Source organism: Petaurus breviceps, unplaced genomic scaffold (genome assembly GCF_028583685.1).
Source record: "Petaurus breviceps papuanus isolate PSGF00001 unplaced genomic scaffold, PetGlider_PUasm1.0 90681, whole genome shotgun sequence".
Taxonomy (NCBI): Eukaryota; Metazoa; Chordata; class Mammalia; order Diprotodontia; family Petauridae; genus Petaurus; species Petaurus breviceps.
In genome coordinates, this window is record NW_027187307.1 from 2,131,073 (window position 1) to 2,149,056 (window position 17,984).

A 17,984-nucleotide genomic window follows, 5' to 3' on the forward strand; every position below is an offset into this window, starting at 1 on the left:
GAGCGGGGGGGGGGGGTGGGAGACGGCGGGGGCTTTAAGTGGAGGGGGTGCTGATGAGGAAGGTTTCCCACCTCCTTAACGGGAACCCAGTTTTCCTGGGGTTGGGATTGGGGGGGGGGGGGGGGTTGTAGAGTGATACATGTAACCATTACTACTACTGGTTGGGCACTGGCGGATAGACCTTAGCCAAGGTGAGGAGGAGAACACGGTCTGTCTCCAAGTTTAGTCCTTGGGATTGAGATCCTGGGTCAAGGTCTCACAGGGTCCGCCTGGCACCACCCCCAGCCAGATTGCCCCCATACCTGAGATTAGTGGGAATTGGCTGCCCCCGTAGAAGATGCCATGTCTTCAGATCAGGGTAGGCACCTATTTGGGGAGTCCCTGAACAATCTACCCAGCTCGAGTGTTGTTTTTATTTAGAATTATTTAAAATAAAATTTAAGTTAAAAAAAAAACTTCCAGGATAACCTGGTGTCTGGGAAGACCATGCTTTTTCCCCTTTCTTCTTAAGAATCTTTCCTATACTTGCAGTTGGTAGAACAGAGTGAATCGAAGGGGTCCCTCCCCCTTCTCACTCCCCCATTTTGAGGAGAAAATGTGAGGCCTTTGTTTTCCAACTTGCAATTTCTCCAGTGACAGATTGCCTTCCTCAATAGCAGGAGAAGCCCTGAACCTCTAAAGACTAGCTAAGACTAGGTGGGGCAGTGCTAAGGTAGGAATTTTTAAACATTGTATTTGCCTCATTCTGGTGACCTTTCCCCTTCTGGATCACAGGTTCAGGAGGTTAGAGTTGTTAAAAATCTGTTGTTGCTGCTGCTGCTGCTGCTGCTGCTGCTGCTGCTATGGGTGGAGGGGAGGGAATCCCACCTTTTTCTACCTGCACAAACAGCAGGAATCCATCTGAGATCAACATGGAGAGACATTGTCGGAGTTGCATTTCTTTTTGGGAAACTTTGGAAATGGTTACGCTTTGAAGTTTGCTTTTTGTTGCTCCATGTCTTTTGAAGCTAAGAGGACAGGTAAAGCACATTTAGTCTGAGGATGGAAAGCATCTCAAAAGTTCAGCTGCCTCAGAGCCAAGTTTTTCCTGGTGATGGGGGGGCATGTGTGACCCCTTCACCTGTGGCAGGTTAGGAGCCTGAGAACTCTGCTGAGAAACTGAAAAAGGAAGACTCAACTTTATTAACTTAGTCCTTCTGGGAAAGGCTGTTCATTAATCACCATGGACAGCTCAGCATTTAGAATAATAGCTGAGGGTATGAGTTGTAGTGGTCAGAACTGCTGGTCAGATCTAGTTTGCTTCGCTGTTTTTGTACCTGGTTCTAGAATTCAAAGCCTGTATTAGGTACCTATTCTGTATAAAGGTACTACACTATTTGCTGAGTGGATATTTACCCTGCAGATCCCCACCCCTCCATGCCTGCTTGTCCTGTGTATTTTTTGTCTGTGACCTCTCATAGATTTACTATAAGGGATCCACCCCAACCTTCTGGGCAGCTTCACTGTTTATGGTGATGTCCCTTAGAGCACCCTACCCTCTTCAACCTAAGTAGCTTTCATTTCCCTTCAGCTGCCCTTAGGGATAGTCACATCTTTGGCCCTACCATCACTCCAAACTATCCCACTTCTGTGACCCTGACCTTTGAAATTCCCTTATCTGACCATAGTCTCCTGTCTGGTCTTGTTTCTTCCTTCCTTCATACTTTGTCCCCATAATTAACCTTTTCAGCTGGACACCATTTTCCACACTTGCTACACTCTCTTCCCTTGTCCTTCCATTTTTCATGCACTGTCCTGTTCTGCTAATCCTCAACCATGGCTCATCCTTCTCACAATAGTAACTTTAGCTCACCCAATCGTAACTTATATCTACACAAGAAAAGTAGGGAGTTAGGAAGATAACCTATATGGCCCTTGATGAGGTGAAGTCACTAGGACCAGATAGCCTGTATCCAAGAGGAGTGAAAGACCTTGTAGATGTGATTGTTCAGCTTCTGTCATTTACCTCCACTGGGAAAGGTGTGTCAGGGTGTAAGAAGGGCAGTAAGCCCCGTCACCAAAAGAGAGCAGACAGCAGAGTCTGCAGACTTTTAGGGCAGGGATCTTGACTTTTATTCCTGGCAAGACTCTCTAATACATAATTAAAGGGATGGTTAGTGAACATCCAAAAAAGAAAAGAGTTGACATGATCTTATCAAACATTCCATACCACACTGCCCTTAGTTGCTTTTGTGTCAGTTTTCCTAGGCTTAGATCAGCCTTGTACAGGCTCCCAGGGTTATTGTGAGGATCAGATGAAATATGGAACATATCAAAGCATTTTGCCAAACATAAAGCTAACTATGTAAGTGCTGGCTGCTATTATTATCTTTGGGACGGAGAAGGCTGGAGACATGCTTTGCCTAGATTTTCACAAATGATTGGAAAAGGCCTCTTATGTTGTTCTTTGGGAGGAAATAAAGAGATCTGAGCTAGAGGCAAGGACAGTGGCAATTTGGAACAGTTCAAATGACCAGACCCCAAAAGTACTTTAAGGATGACCTGGTACCAAGATCCCTAGTGGCAGTCCCATGAGGCTGTTCTCTTTTTGTCGGGAACATCATAGTGGGCAATTCTTGGCCAGAAACAGGTTGGACTTGGATGTTTTCTGAAGTCTCTTCACCTCTGAGATTCCTGAAGTCATTCCTTTCTCCTTCCCCTTCAGTGGCCAAGTCCTATTGATTTTACCTCCCCAATATCTCTCATCTGTCTCCTCTCCACTCCCACAGTCAAACACACAGACACACACAGACACACAGACACACACACCCCTCTCAGACTCTCAGCACTTCTGACCTGATCTATTGAACTGGCCTCCCTTGAATTGGGCTCCCTTTTCAATCCATCCTCCAAACAGCTACCAAAATAGTCTTCTTCAAGTAGATGCTTGCCTCAGGTCCCACATCTCCCAGACCTTGAGGTACTAGAGTAAGATCTGAATTCCTCAGCCAGCTACAGTCCTGTTCCAGCCTCCCTTAGCACGCCCCTGCACATGCAGGCTCTGTTGGAGGTAGCCCAGAATTCTTGCTGTTCCTTGAATCAAACATGCCTTTGCCACTTGTCTACAGAATCTCCTCCTTCCTCTTCTCTGCCCCTCAGAGTCCATTTCTTCTTTCAAGACTTAGCTCTCCTGCCCCCTTCTCTTCTAAGCCTTTTCTCATCCTTGCAGCCAGGTCCCTGTTTTCTCCACCCTCAGCCCACCTTACATTCTCATTTGTGTACATGCCATGTACCCCAACATACATCATGAGATGTACCCTCCTGAGTTCTTAGCATGTAGTAGGCTTCCAGCTGAACACCTGTTTGTGGGATTTGAAAGAAGGGGACACGCCAAATCAAAATTCCCCCTGCTTCCCTCTTTTGCCAAGTGTGGCCCTCCTTTCCCAGTACTGAGCACCCTCTGCTAGTTGGAAGAGGTGTGGTATGGAAGAGCAGATGCCCAATTTGAGCCAGGTGCTTGGACCTCACCATCTTTCATCCTCCTTGGGCTGGAGCACCCAACCCTGTCCTTCCTGGGCACATCGCACTTGGTGTCCTCAAGGAGTACCATTCAGCCTTCTCCCATGCCAAGACATGCCAGCCAAGGCTGCTTGACTCATGCTCCCCACTGTTAAGAGAAGGAGGTACAATTTGGACTTAGAACGTGACAGTCACTGGAAAAGCAGAGTGAGTTTGGCAGTGAAATATACTTGGTCCCTCTTATCTCTGAGACCTGCTGTCACTGCTTCTATTTTTCCAGGGCTGCTGTTTCAGAATGTGAAGCTGTAATCAAAGTGCTGGTCTAAGGCTGAGACCTGTGAAAGGGTGCCCTTGTAGCTTCTGGGTGGCAAGTTCTTGTTAGGACATTGCATCTCTGGATGGTGGCTGGGCCGTAGGTGAGGTGGAGCAGGGAGGGTGAGGCTGAGTGGGCTGTTAGCTGCCTTTTCGGATGTGGCAGACTCGGAGGATTGGACCAGGCTGCTGGCAGAGCCTGGCCAGGAAGGAGAGTGGGCTGGGAAATGGGGGCCTTCAGAAGGCAGTCAATTAGCTTAGGTGGGAAGATGAGTGTGCAGGGATGAGCCTTGTGGGGAATGAACACTTTACAACATTACAACACGTCCCCACTTCCATGAAATGGGGATCAGATTCTCTCATTTTAAAAAAACACCCAAAAATTCAGAAACACTCGTGAGTTTGTGGAGGTTAGGATCATCTCTTTAGAGCTAGAAATGACCTTAGGAGAATACAACATGCTCTTTAACTGAGGTCCAAAGAATGGAAGTGAAGTAAAATTTGAACCTGGGTCCTCTGACTGCAAATCAAGGCTGCTTGCCTCAATGGGCCACCTGTAACTGGAAGCCAGTGGAGAAAGCCAGAGGCAGAGTGCTCAGAACAGATGCCCTTTCTCTAGCCTGAGGAATGCACTTTATTTTGGCCACAAATGATGGCAGCGACATTGTTGGTAGCCATTGACTGTGAATTGGCCTGAGGCTGAGACATGGGAGACAAACCCCAGATTTCTGTTAGAGGAAACAGATTTTCATTGAAAATAGATTTGGGCAGAATGGTGATGAGGCACCCATGATGCTTGCATGGCTGATGCTTATGACATCGAAAGACTCATCTTCCTGAGTTCTAATCTGCTCTCAGATTCTTACCAACTGTGTGACCCTGGGCAAGTCACTTAATCCTGTTTGCCTCAGTTTCCTCATCTGTAAAATGAACTGGAGAAGGAAATGGCAAACCACTCCAGTATCTCTGCCAAGAAAACCCCAGATGGGCTAGGGAAGAGTCAGACACAATTGAAGAACGAATAACATAAAAAGACTTGGGCTTGAATCCCCCCTCAAAATCTTGATAAATATTTCTTGACTGTCTTATGCAAAATAGAGTATGAGCTCATATGAACTGTTATGATATAACAGTTTAAAGCAGAGTCTCTGCAGACTTTTCTACATGACAAAGTAAATCTGTTAAGATCTGGGATCTGTAGAGGATCTGCCCTCCTTGTAGCTTCAGGAACTTTCCAGCCTTTTGATTCGTGGCAGGTCATCCAGAAGGATTAGGGGAGATTGCAGGCTACTGCAGTGTGTACCAGCTCTTGGCACATGGTGCTTGCTTGTCACTGGGGAAGGAAAAGGAGGCCTATTTCCTTCACATGGCACATAGATTTGCTTACTGCCTTTTTTGCCAGATGTCATAAACTTCATGGACAATTGTTTTCAACATCACCTTGAAGGAGAGTCATTATTGAGACCTGAACCTACAGTTAGTAGCTAGAAAGCCACTAGAGTCATTGTTGGGGGGGGATGGTCTGGAAATGCAGGCACCAAACAAAGAGTAAAAGATAGAGGACTGAACTAAAGAAGCATTGGTCTAGGTACTGAGAAAGAGTGAGAGGTAACAGTGAAATAGCCCATCTGTCTCCTTGGCATCTGGAGTAGCACCATGTCAAATTCCAGCTCTGCCATTTGCTACCTTTGTGACCTTAGACAAACAACTTCCCTTTTCCTGGCCTCAATTTCTTCCACATTGAACTGAGAGGTTTGGACTAGAATTCAGGGCTTCTTAAACGTTTCTTCAGCACTACGGGTCACAGCAGTTTAAGAAGCGCTGGTCTGGGTGACCTTTAAGGACCCCTGCAAAAGCTCCAAACCTGGGATGCCTCGGTCCTGAGAGACTTAGAGAAGTCAGCCAGCATGTTGGGTGGTTTCTCTATGCAGGACGTGTTAGAGCACAGGAGTTCCAAAGGCTGAGAAGGGGTGGACCACATCTCTGAGATTTAAAAATCCATTATTGTTTTTAAATATTAGTTGCCTAGAAAAATAATAAGCAGCTTCCATGTAATATCCTTCTTGAACTTCTTGAACAGAAATCAACCCTGACGTTCTTACTTTGAACTAGACTCCACTGGGCATCCCATCTGAGTTATGCTCTTTTAGGAGATGGTTGTATGGCTTCAGGACTAAGGATCCAGTTAGCATCAAAAGCCCTTCCTAAGGATTTGTCCTCCATCCTCAGGCTGCTGGATGCCAATGAGAACTTCATCTTAAGACTAATTCTGAAGATTCTTTTCCAGACTCTTAGACTTTTTTCTGAAATTAAGAACTTGGGGATAAAAATGTTGCTATCAGACAGAGAGTGGGCAGAGAAGGAAAAAATGTGGAGACAGAATGACAAGTGAAGAAATTTTCTCACTGGAGTAATTTGGTTTCTTCTTTGTTACTAAGCTTTATATTTTCCTTTAAGAAAATGCCATTTTCAAGGGCTCTGCCAAATTATTTGATTAGATACTTGATAGAGCCCTCAGGAATATTGGGTCTCTTGACTTGGATGGAGCAATGGGGGCAGGAGTTTTCGAGTTTGGGGGTTCTTTAGTGAGCGTTTAACAAGCAGAGTCAGAGTCACCACAAAAGCGTCCAATCTCCCTCTCTCAGAGGCCTTATCTCCAGCACTGGCAGTTCAACCTCGAGAACATCACTCATCACTCAGGTCCTTTCCACTGGAGGCCCCAACTGGGATCCCAGTTCAGTCACTTACCTCATCTTGGTGTCCTTGAGCAACTTGCCTTGCCTCTCTCCATCGCCACTTTGGACTCTGACCCCAAAGTGCCCTTTCAGCCCTAGCCACTGTGTGTGATCCACTAACTGAGGCCAGCTCCTCTTCTCCTCCTGGTCAGCCTGCTGCCCTCAGTCACCATTCAATGGGAAACTCTCTGAAAGGTGGACAGTCTGCAGGCCCAAGTTTGGATCTCAGCTCTGCTATTTCTTAGCTGTGGACCCTTTGGCAATTTGCTTTACTTATTTTGGCCTCAGTTTCCTCCTCATCTGTGAAATTCAGGGTTTGGAAGACCCAGAGGGACACTTATGTGTCAGATGTTGGACCTGAAAGCCAAAGACCTGGGTTCAGGTTCAGCATCTAGTACATAGTAACTATATGACCATAGAAAAGCCACTTAGCCTCATAGAGTTCAGGTAGCTCTTGAAAACCCAAAGTTCAAGATAGGGAAATGATCAGATTTTCCATTCTAGGAATTCTTAAGCTGAGGAAATCCTAGATGCAGGCTCCATCGAGGTGTAGGAGAAGGCAACACCTTGAAGAATTACGGTACTCCAGGGCATGAGGCAAAGGCCTAGACTCCTTTGAAGAGTCTGCTGCAAAAAAAAAGATTGTAAAGGACAGATGGCTAGGATTGGGTGACTTCAACTTGGGTTCTATTAACCAAAATAGGAAAGATGACAAGAGACAGAAAAGTTTGTGTTTGTTTTTGTGAGAGGGCAGCAGGTAAGAAGGGATAAGATGAATTCTGTTTTAGAACTCAATAATCCTAGAGTTGGAAGGGACCTTTGAGGTCATCTAGTTTAAGGCAGTGCTCTTCCTCATCCACTATAAATAGCAATCCAGCTTCTGCTTCAATACCTCTAGTGATGGAGAACTCACTACCGAATGATGAGTTGATTCCATTTTGGGGCAGCTCAGATTATTAGGAAGCTGCACATGGTTATCCAATGTGTTTTGTTTAATTTTTACTCATCGATCTGTTTCTGCCTTCTGGAGCCACACTGAGTGTTTCGTGTGAAAGTGGGCTATCCAAGGAAAGCATTCCAGAAGGCAGATAGAGATAGGAGCCAGAGCTCAGAAGAGAAATTAATGCCAGAAATATATGGGAATCTTTTACATAAAGATGATAATAGAACCTATGAGAACATGCAGTGTGTCTGAAGACAATGCACACTATTTGAGTGAATAGAAAGTGGAGTTGGAAGGCAGCCTGATGTCAGGGGAGGAGGCCTCAGACACTAGACTCTTGGTCCTGACTCTGCCACTAACTACCTGTATGGTCTTGGGCAAGTTTTGAGACTCAGACTGCCAAGCATCTGCCAGCTGGGAGCCTAATCTGATCATCAGCTTTTCAGTTGTCCAAACCTACTCTGGGAATCCAAGTTAGAGGAGTTGGGTTTGACCATGAATCTTAAACTATGGAGGTTTATTAAGTAAACAAGGGGCCATCTGCCACTGGGTGTGAGGAAACACCTCTGGGTCCAAGAAATTTCCATGAATATAACTTCCCTGCATTGAAAAGCATCCTATTGGCTTGGTGGGAGGAGGGAGATATACAGCAGGGGAGACAAATAGCTTCCCTTTTCAGTATAGAATAGTTAAGTGAATTCCACGGATGTTGGCCATCAATAACAAATTACTCATAACCTTTTCTAGGTGACTTCTATTTAAACTTCCGTGAAGTGATAGCCTCCGTAGAGTATTGTTAAAGAATGACTAGAGAGATGAAATCCAGCTTCATTTGAGAAACTGTTCAATTATAAATGATAGCTCTTCGATTAGATCCTCAACAGAGCTCCCCAGAGCACCAGAAGCAGCCAGTTTGGGCTGGAAAGTGCTGTGTGACAGCTGGCGATGGGCATTTGCTGGTCTCCCTGAAAGGTGAAACGCCACAGATTCATTACTGTCTTTGGACCTCAAAGATGTTTGCACTCCAAGTGTTTAGTACACGCTCAGAAACTGAAAATGAAGGGCAGGGGGAGATTGGGAGAGGTCCAAGAGTGAATAATGCTGCTTCTTGTTTAGCTATTGGAAATGGTCTTAAAAGAACAGCCAAGTTTGCAACTCCGCAGGAGTGCCAATCAATCTAGCATGGTCTGCTGGTGGCCTTCTGACCACAAACACTCTTTGGCCAATACATCAATTCTGATTAATTTTTTCTTCTTACTGAAATAAAAAATAATATATGTTCTCATTATCATCTTTTTCAAATCCCTCAGCTGTCCTCTTAGGTGGCCAGCCCAAGCCATTGATTATTGAACAGCTTGGATTTCTGGCTCTTTTATTTTTTTTTTTTTGTGGAGTGTGGTAAGAGGGAAGGAGGGAGGAAAGAAACACTTCCTGGGCTAAGTACTTTAGAATGTTTAAGTACCCACATTAACATTAATTAAGTACTGAACGTGGGAATCCCAAAGTGATAGAACAAAAGTCGGATTATTAAATCCGTAATGTACTTGCATGGTTTCTCCTATAATAATGACAATCCCGGAGCTGACATCTTCATGTTGCCAAATAGCTAAGGTAGCTCATCTGAGTCTCACAACAACCTTGTGAGGTAGAAAACTGAAACCTAGAGAGGCTTCAATCAGAGATCATGGAGTCGAACCCCCTCATTTTACACGACTGGAAATTGAAACCCGGAGAAGGGTAGCAATGCCTAAGATCACATAGCCAGTGGTCAGAATTTTAACTTAGGCTTTTCGCAAAGATCTGGATGCAGATCATGCCCTGATAAAGCATGACTGCCTTAGATCTGAGAAAAACTTCTGAGGTTGTCTAATCCACTCCCCCATTTTACAGATGGGGAAACTGAGTGGCATGGACAGGGTAATCAGGATCTGAGACAAAGCATAGGTTTCACATTAGAAAAGGAAGTGAAGCTCTACAGTTTCACATAATCCCAAAAGTCCTAGCTTCAAACAATAATAACAATAAACATTTTGCCTCCCTGCCCCCGAACTAGTCAATTTGTCCCATAAAATTGCAGTCATGTAGATGAGAGATCCCCTCAAAATGGGACAGATAACAACCAAGAAATCTCACGGTACATTCAATTAGGTAATACCCCCCCAACCCCAGAGCGTCTTTTGCTACTTCATGGCTCTCAATGAAACACTCAGCTAACATTAATATAGAACAATAGTTTTCTCTCTCTTCTCTCTCCTTTCTCTCCCCTCTCTCCCCTCTCTCCCCTCTCCCTCTTTCCCTCCCTTTCTCTTCTCTCTCTTCCTTCCCCCACCTCTCTTCTTCCCGCCTTCCAGAAAGGTGAATGAGTGACCCTGGAGAGCCAGGGCTTGATTCCTAACTAGTAGTGGCATATGTCTTGGTAGGCCTGGGTTATAGATCCTAATATCTATGACTTTCCTATATTCTGGCACCACATTCAGGCAAATAAATAGCCTTTCAACATAAGTAATCAGAGAAAAACAGAAGGGTGAAATGAAATAAAATGACATAAGAAAATAGAAGAAATGAAGAATAGTGAGGCAGACCCAGCAAGGTCAAGTGTACTAACTAAAGTTCCTATAGATAACATTTGCCAGGTAAGAATGACTTTAAAAATCATCTAGTTGTGTTCCTTGAAATTTCTTTCTGGCTCAATCTCTTCTGAAAGTCATATGAACAGTTCAACTTTAATCTAGTTTCCCATCTTCAAGGTTCTCACAGGTAAACTAGAGTATCAATGTTTCTAGACCATACATTTTTGATGGGAAAGTATATCAAAGGAAAGTGTTCTTGGCCAAGTATATCCAACCAAAAAGAAGTGCGGGACGTGAATCAGTTTTAAACTGAGTTTGGATGTACCTTTAAACTCTGAGACATCTAGCTGTACATTAAGAAGAGAGGAATGAATTCAGTTTCAGCCCATTGAAAGCAGGCATTTTGGTGATGATCTACCTGGTAGACACTGTAAAAACAAAACAGTCGATGTTAAGGTCTCTAAACAAAGTCATAAAGGTCTCTTTTGTTGTTGATGCTGTGGGAAAGGGAGTAGACATGTGGTTTTTAAACATAATGCAACTCCTGAATGACTTAATAGATAAATCCTAGGCATTTACCTGTGCCGTTGAGAGGTTAAACCCTAGTCACATAGTATGTATCTGTGCTTTACACATAGTAGGCTCTTAGTACTTACTGAGTGATAGCCAAAACAAGAGTAGAACCTTGGTCTTTCTTTCCATGTTGCCTCTACTATCACCTACGTATTTGCCACATTTCTAATGTTCTGAGAGGAATGTAAATAATGAGAGGAGTGCTATGTGCTTCCAAAAACCATAAATAAATACTTTGTGTCTAAAGCTCTCTCTCTTGCCCCCCCCCAATCTTGTCAAGCCTGTGATGCTTAAGATATATTAAATAGAAGTGTCATTATACAGTTCCCATCGTCCTGTTGTATGAATGTGGAAAACTGTCATTTTCCTTGTTCAAAGGATGTTGGGTCCTTAAAATAGCAAGTAGCTTCCAAATGGTGCGGGCTGTACCAGTCATTTTCACATATGAATACAATCACAGTTGAAATGTGACTGTTGGTTCAGTTCCTTGGCAGCATTGTGCTAACACAGAGTAACCACTCCTGGAGGAACCCTCTTTCCTATAAAGTCAGCTCTTCAATAAGTAAATTTCTTGGAAAGGTGGACCTTCATTTCTAAGACCCGGGTGCTATTTCATTTCTGCCATATTTCTAGGACAGAAATTGCCCAGGCCCGCCTATAGTAACTGCTCTTCATTTGGATTTATTGCAACTGGAAAGTATGAAGATTGCCTTGTCTTCATGGGGCTCTATCCATCACCTCCCTTATGTCTAGTAGAAATAGTGCCTTTGGCTGTACCTTCATGTGTCATTAACCTTGGTTTTCTCGTCTTTCTTCTCAGGGGAAATCCGCTATCTTCAGTGACTAAAAGACTGACTTCTCTACCCTGGCCGCTTCCACAAAGTAAGTGCGTGCATGCCTGCATTCAAGAGTGCAACTTGGCTCATGTTCATTATCCTAAATACCCCAGAGGGAGTTGACTTTATTTTGTTCACATTTCTCTATCTCATGAGTAGAAGTATGTCCTTAATAATTCCTCTCTTACTAAAGGAGAGATTCATGTAAGTACCTTCCATTTAGATAGAGGACAGACCTAAGCCTTGATGTTGCATGATCTAATGAGATGATTTTGTTGACTTGGGATGTCATGAGTTGAAGGCATAGTATTGTGGGTAAAGGGATGACCTTGGAGTTCGGAAGACTTGGTTCAAATCCTGCTTCTGTCTTGCACTAACTGCCTTGTGGACAAGTCACTTAACCTCTCAGTGTCTTGTTCCACCTTCCAAAATTATAAGTTGCAGAAAAGCTCCTGAGCTGTATTGAGGTAGGGGGGTCTCCACACCGCAAGTTCCCTACATCAGTAAATTCACACATCTAACACCCCACCCTTTGAAAAAAATCAGTGCCATTGGATCACAATCAATGGGACTGAATCTGGCTCCCTCAAAACAAAGTGCCATTGTAGATCCTAACCCATGGGACTTGATTAGTGATGTGCCCTGGGCTTTTTAACAAGGCAAAGCCAGCTGGTAGATAATCCAACCAAATGAACCCTGAGAACAGTATTGCAGACAAGCTCTTGTGTGCTTTGAAGTTAACTCCACAGATCTGGAGCTGGAACAGAGTGGACAGGAAGTGGACAGGCTTTGCTGGGAGCTCCTGTTCTATCAAAGGCTCACTTGGCCTCCCTTCCCCCTTCCTGAACCATTGATAGATAGTATGGTCTGTATAATCCTTAGGGGTATCTACTGTGCATCATCTCTAACAGTAACTGAGCCCCCCCACCCAGGGTAGGGAGGGGGGATTTTTCAAAGTTCCAGATGGGTGAGATAAAGGTTTAGAAATCCCAGTAAATGACAACTGGTGACATTAGATATTTGTGGAAATCCTAATTTGGCCCCCTAGAAAACTGACTAATTTTAACTTTGAAATTCTGTTATAGAGGCCCAATCTACTTTTTGTGAGATGAATAAATTGAAACCCAGAGGGGTGGATGGTTGCCCCCAAGGGCACATGTTTAGAATAAACAACTATGTTTGTCCCTTCTTGACCAATAGGATGAGATGTGTTTGATGTAGATGCTTTGAAGTACTTGACTTTGATCCAGCACCCCAAGTCCCCATCTTCCTTTGGGTGAATGAAGCTCATAGGTTTCTACAGGCCATGTCAGTTTACCCAAAGCAAAACCCATATGGTAAGATTGTGAGAAACAGTGACCAGACCAGTAGCAGAAGCCAACACAGTGCGTTGTCCCCAGCTCTACAAGTAAAGCTCTTCCCTGTCAGATCCAGAAGGCGGCCTGCCCAGAGCTAGGGGCCCAGTGAATGTGTCCAGGGTGCTCTGTCCTGGCTGGGTGACTAACGCACTCCTGTAGTTGGGATTGCACACAATTTCCCATCTGGAAGGAAGTCAGGGCTCAGTTTGAATCCCCATCCTTGGCCTTGTTTTGTTGACAAGCATTGAACGAATGCCTCCTATTGTGAGCATTTTTTTCATTAGTGTGAATACTTGCTTATGCATCTATATTGCTGGCTTCTACACAGAAGCTTCGGATGGCGCTAAATGTTGCCACCTTTGTCCAAACTTTGAGCCAACAGAGAAGTCAGTAGACTTAACGATTGAGCATTCTGTGAGTCAGGTCACTGGCTCTAAAATGTCTAGCCTGAAGGGAGCTTTTCTAATCCATCCCCATCTTACAGAACAGAAAACAGTATCAGAGAGGACTTGCCAAGGTCATACAGGCAATAAATGGCAGAACCAGGATTTGAACCCAGGCCCTCCTATACCACACCCATGGCTCTCTTCACTGTACTGTGCTGCCTCCATTTTAGGACACTTTAAACTTGATTTGGTCATTTATAAATGATTTGGTCGTTTAAAGGTTAAAAGGTAAAGTATCTAAGACTAAGTTACGGGTGATAGGCATCTGTAGAGACTGTTTTCCACACTGGAAGTTCCCTATTTGGATGAAGTCTCAGGTCCAGACCAGACGGAAGAAAAGGTAGGCTGAGATTTAAGCTAATATTTGAAGGGCTCTCTAATGCTAGATTCATTCCACTACAACCCTGGGCAAAAGTTCTATTTGTGGTATTTGATGTTACTTAACACACCCACTGTCTAAGTAAGAGATACATTTCCCCAAAAATGAGGAGGGACTTTTAAATTATAGGTATTCAATATATGCGTATCTTCTTCAAGATAACATTTCGGGGGCGCTGTCGCAGCTGCAACAAGTAAAGGAAGGCCTGGTGGAGGAGAGTTTGTTTGAAGGGTTTGTCTCATTAAGAACAATGGTATTTTTAGGAAATAGAGGCTGTGCCTGTTGTCATGTGTTGATGAATGTCGAAACTTCAGTACCAGTGCATAAAGTAGAGAAAAGAAAATGCAGAGAAAATCTTGCCAATGCAAGCCAGTCTGGGCATGGTGAATGACATGTCACCAAAGGTTTCCTTAGTTCTTTCACTCTAATCTCAACAATACAAACAATTGACTTGCTGTAAAAGGCGCCCTTGTAGTGGGAACTGCACCTGCATGGGGCAAGTCATCTCACCTTGTTCTCTGCTTCAGTTTCTCCATCTGTAAAACTGGACTAAGTGAATCAACTCCCAAGGTCTCCTCCAACTTTGAAATTCTGCCTCAGTTCTCCCATTCAGCTCAGTAGACATGTATTAAGTTCTCACCATGGCAAAATGGTGCCTTCTTTGGGGCTGAACTTAGTGATTCTAATTTCCTAGCTTGGTTTCTTTTACTTCATTCTGATTGTAGGCATTGTGTGCATTGTTTTCCTGTCACTGGGCAATGGTTCAGAGAAGTCACCCCAGACTTCTCTGTATGCATCATATGCACAGTCCCATTCTCTCTAGGTAGCATAGCTTATCTCCTATTTGTGATCTCCCATCAGTGAAGCAAATGCTTTTTCCCATGTGGAGTTTCAGGATGACTTTTCAGGTTTCCCCTGGGGTCCTTGATCTCTGCACACTGAACTCCACTAAGCTCTCTGTTAGAAAGTGGCCATTTCCAATTAGAAGGAGGGAGATAAGGAGGGAGACTTTCAAGAGAAGCTGCAGAACTTCAGCAACAATCCAACACTTTGCCAGCCAAGGACAATTAGGACATTCTGAGACACTCCACAAGCTGCAATTAAACCCTCGGCTGCAAAGGTCTTAATTGATAGAAACCTCTCCTGTGTCACTGTGCCAGGTTAGAAAGCTCTTCCAAAGGGAAACTGAAAACTCCAGAGACCTTTGCCCTGGTGTTGAGGTTCCCCCGATAAAATCAAACCCAATTTCTCACTTTTCCCAACTGTCCTTGGGAGCAGCCCCAGTTGGGAGGCCGAATTTGGATTTATTGGCCTGTTTTGATGAGGAGCATGAATGCTGCAGGCCCTTCTTCTCCAGACAGATGATAGCAAAAGCAACTTTTCCAGAATTCTGAGGGTGACCTTGTGACCCCTCAGGTGACAGCTCTTTTCCTAAAGGCCCCCTTTTTTACCTCCATAATGTGAACCAGGAGGAAAACCATTATTGAATTGCTGGAAATGTACTTTAGAGGCAAGTTTTCAGGCACACATCTGCTGTGGAAAGTAAGGCCCCAGGGAGAGCTGCTGCTGAGCCAGCAGGACTTAGAAGGCCCATGAGACAAATGGAATGTCAAGGTGTGCAGCTGGTTTGCATCATTTTCAGCAGTCAGTCATTTCCATATTTGCCCTCTAATCCAGCAGCCAACACCTCCATGGAGCCAGCCAGTCTAGGAGAATCCTAGATGATGGGAGCTCTCCACTGGTGTGCCCTTCAGCTCTTGCTGCGTCTTTTCCATTTGGGTTGGTATATGGGCTCTCTCTAGCATGTGGTTTCCTAATTGGTCATTAGTTTTAGCTGACCATTGATTATAATAAATAAAAAATTGCCCAAATTAGGCCTAATTGTCACTAAAGTTACTAATGTGGAGACATGGGAAACAGACATTAACATAGATTAAGCAATTAATGATGAGCCGTTTTTATTGATTTGACATATAAAAGGAATAATAATAATAGCTAAAATTTGTGTAACACAAAACTCTGTGGTGCACTCCAGCAGTGTCTTCATCTTATTTTCCTTCTCTAAGAAAAGCCCTCCCTCATTATTGAGGAGATGGATGTTTAGTCTGCAGCATGGCCCACCCCAAGGGCTTCCAGTGGGGTACTCCATCTTGCAATCTCCATATTGGTGCATGTCTTGCCTGGTCACTGGGAATACAAAGAGAGTTTAAGATTATAGATCTATGCCTTGTTCCCCTCCCCTTATCCCCTGTTACATGGGGTCCTGAGTCTTCCGACCCTAGGAGCTAACTTCCACCCCCTTACCCTTGAACAAATAAATGACTAGTTACATAGCACCCTAATTCATAAACAGGAGCTCAGAACCGAATGTGACTGGAAGATGCTCAAGCCCCTTAACCAAGCTTGCATCATGTGAGTGCATACCACCCAGTTACTAGGGAGGGAGCAGGAATCTTGGACAGGGTGATAGCAGTGATTTGTTCCTTTGTCACTGAAGGGAGTATAAAAAATTACCCTCCAAAGATGCTTTGTTGTGATCAAAATGCTTGTTTCAGCAGACAGAAATTGGAGTTGTCAACTCATTTGTTTGGGGCCACAAGGGAAGTAAAACTGAAACCTTTGTGTGACTGAGATATTATAAAACAGGGGTCAGATAGAAAATAGCAAACACTTAGAGAGAAGCTAAGAAAGATAATGGCCATGGACACCTCCCCATTTTTTTCCAAGCCTTGCATAGGCCCAAATGTGTCTGCTTCCATGAAGGCACCAAGAAAGAACACTGACCTTCCTTCCTAGCTCAGTTCAGTTGCTACCCCCTACACAAGCTCTTTCCTACCCCCTTAGGGTGCTCTTTGTCCTCACTTCACCCCCCAAAAGTACTTGGTAAATACTTTGTCAATATTGTACTTATGGGGGACATGCCATTTCCTCCTCTCCTTGAGGACTGTTCTGTTTTGGTTAGACATTTGTCTTCCCAGTGCCTAGCACCTAGTAGGGGCCTAATCCTAATATTTCAGTAAAGGGCCAGAGAGCTTGTTGTCTGATGGTTGGTTTGTCAGGCTGTGACCATCTCAAGGGACCTGCCAGGATGGAGATTAGATCCATACTAATTTATGTTATGACATTCCCACTGGATCCTCCCTGCTACCTACTAATCTTGGTACTCTTTCTTGAGTGACTGTCTCCCATTGCCTTCAGCCTCTTCCAAATTTGCTCTTGTCTTTTTAAACAGCTCCTCCCCTTCCCTTTGCCCAGAGGATCATGTTTCCTCCCTAAGTGGAAAAGATCAGAACCTCCCTGGAGGCCTTTTGACAAGTCCTGGAGATTAAAAAATAAAAGGATGCTGGACTCCACTTTATTCTCCTCTGGTCAAAAGTGATGTCAAGATTGACTCTTGGACACTTAGTACTTGAGCAGAATGAGTTAACACATGGAAAGTGTTTTGCAAACCTTTTTATTGTAGTGGTTCAGTCATTTTTCAGTCTGGTCCTACTCTTTGGGTTTTTTTGGCAAATATATTGGAATGCTTTGCCCTTTCCTTCTCCAGTTCATTTTCCAGATGAGGAAACTGAGGCAAACAGAGTGAAGTGACTTACCTGGGGTCACATAGCTAGTAATTATCTGAGGCTATGAAGATAAAGTCTTCCTGACTCTAGGCCAAGCACTGTATCCACTGCAGAGCCATTTGGCTGCAAACCTTAAAGCCCTTTTAAAATGCTAGTGGTGATGATGATGATAATGACGATAATGATGATGATGATGATGATGATGATGATGATGATGGTGATGGTGATGATGATGGTGACGATGATGATGATGATGGTGACGATGATGATGATGATGATGTTGCTTTTCAGGAGATAAGTCAAGTTTCCAGTTTACAAACAGATTTTGATGATACTGGTGAGGGGAAAAGCATGATCCATAAGTGCAACAAAGGTTGTCCTGTCTACCATTTGGCTCCATGTATGCAGGACCAAGCATCCATCAGACAGGAGCTAGTTGGGTTCCTTTCATAGCCCCATATATGCTACTGGATGAATGAATGGACCCAGGGTACTAGAGGGAGGGAATATAAGGCAGCAAGGGCCCCTGAGGCTTCTCCTGGCTGCCTTCAGAATAAGCCCTTCCCTGGGGATACCTGGTAGCAAAATTACCCTTACTCCAAGCAGCCAGTAGGGGACGCTCTGCCTCCACAGAAGGCCTCTTTTCATATGAAGAATTGTAAAAGGAAAATAATACTTTGGATTAATCTGGTGGGGAATTAGCTTGAGCTGAGTTTCTTTCTCTTTCTTTCTTTCTTTCTTTCTTTCTTTCTTTCTTTCTTTCTTTCT

General features: G+C 44.1%; 1 protein-coding gene across 1 annotated transcript in view; it reads left to right on the forward strand.

Moving 5' to 3' along the window:
* HTR2C (5-hydroxytryptamine receptor 2C) overlaps window positions 1–17,984 on the forward strand; it is a 110,143-nt gene that overhangs the window by 1,528 nt on the left and 90,631 nt on the right. The window contains exon 2 of the mRNA XM_069065209.1: window positions 11,452–11,513. The gene's annotated coding sequence lies outside the window, so the exon portion shown is untranslated. The remainder of the gene's footprint in view (window positions 1–11,451; window positions 11,514–17,984) is intronic.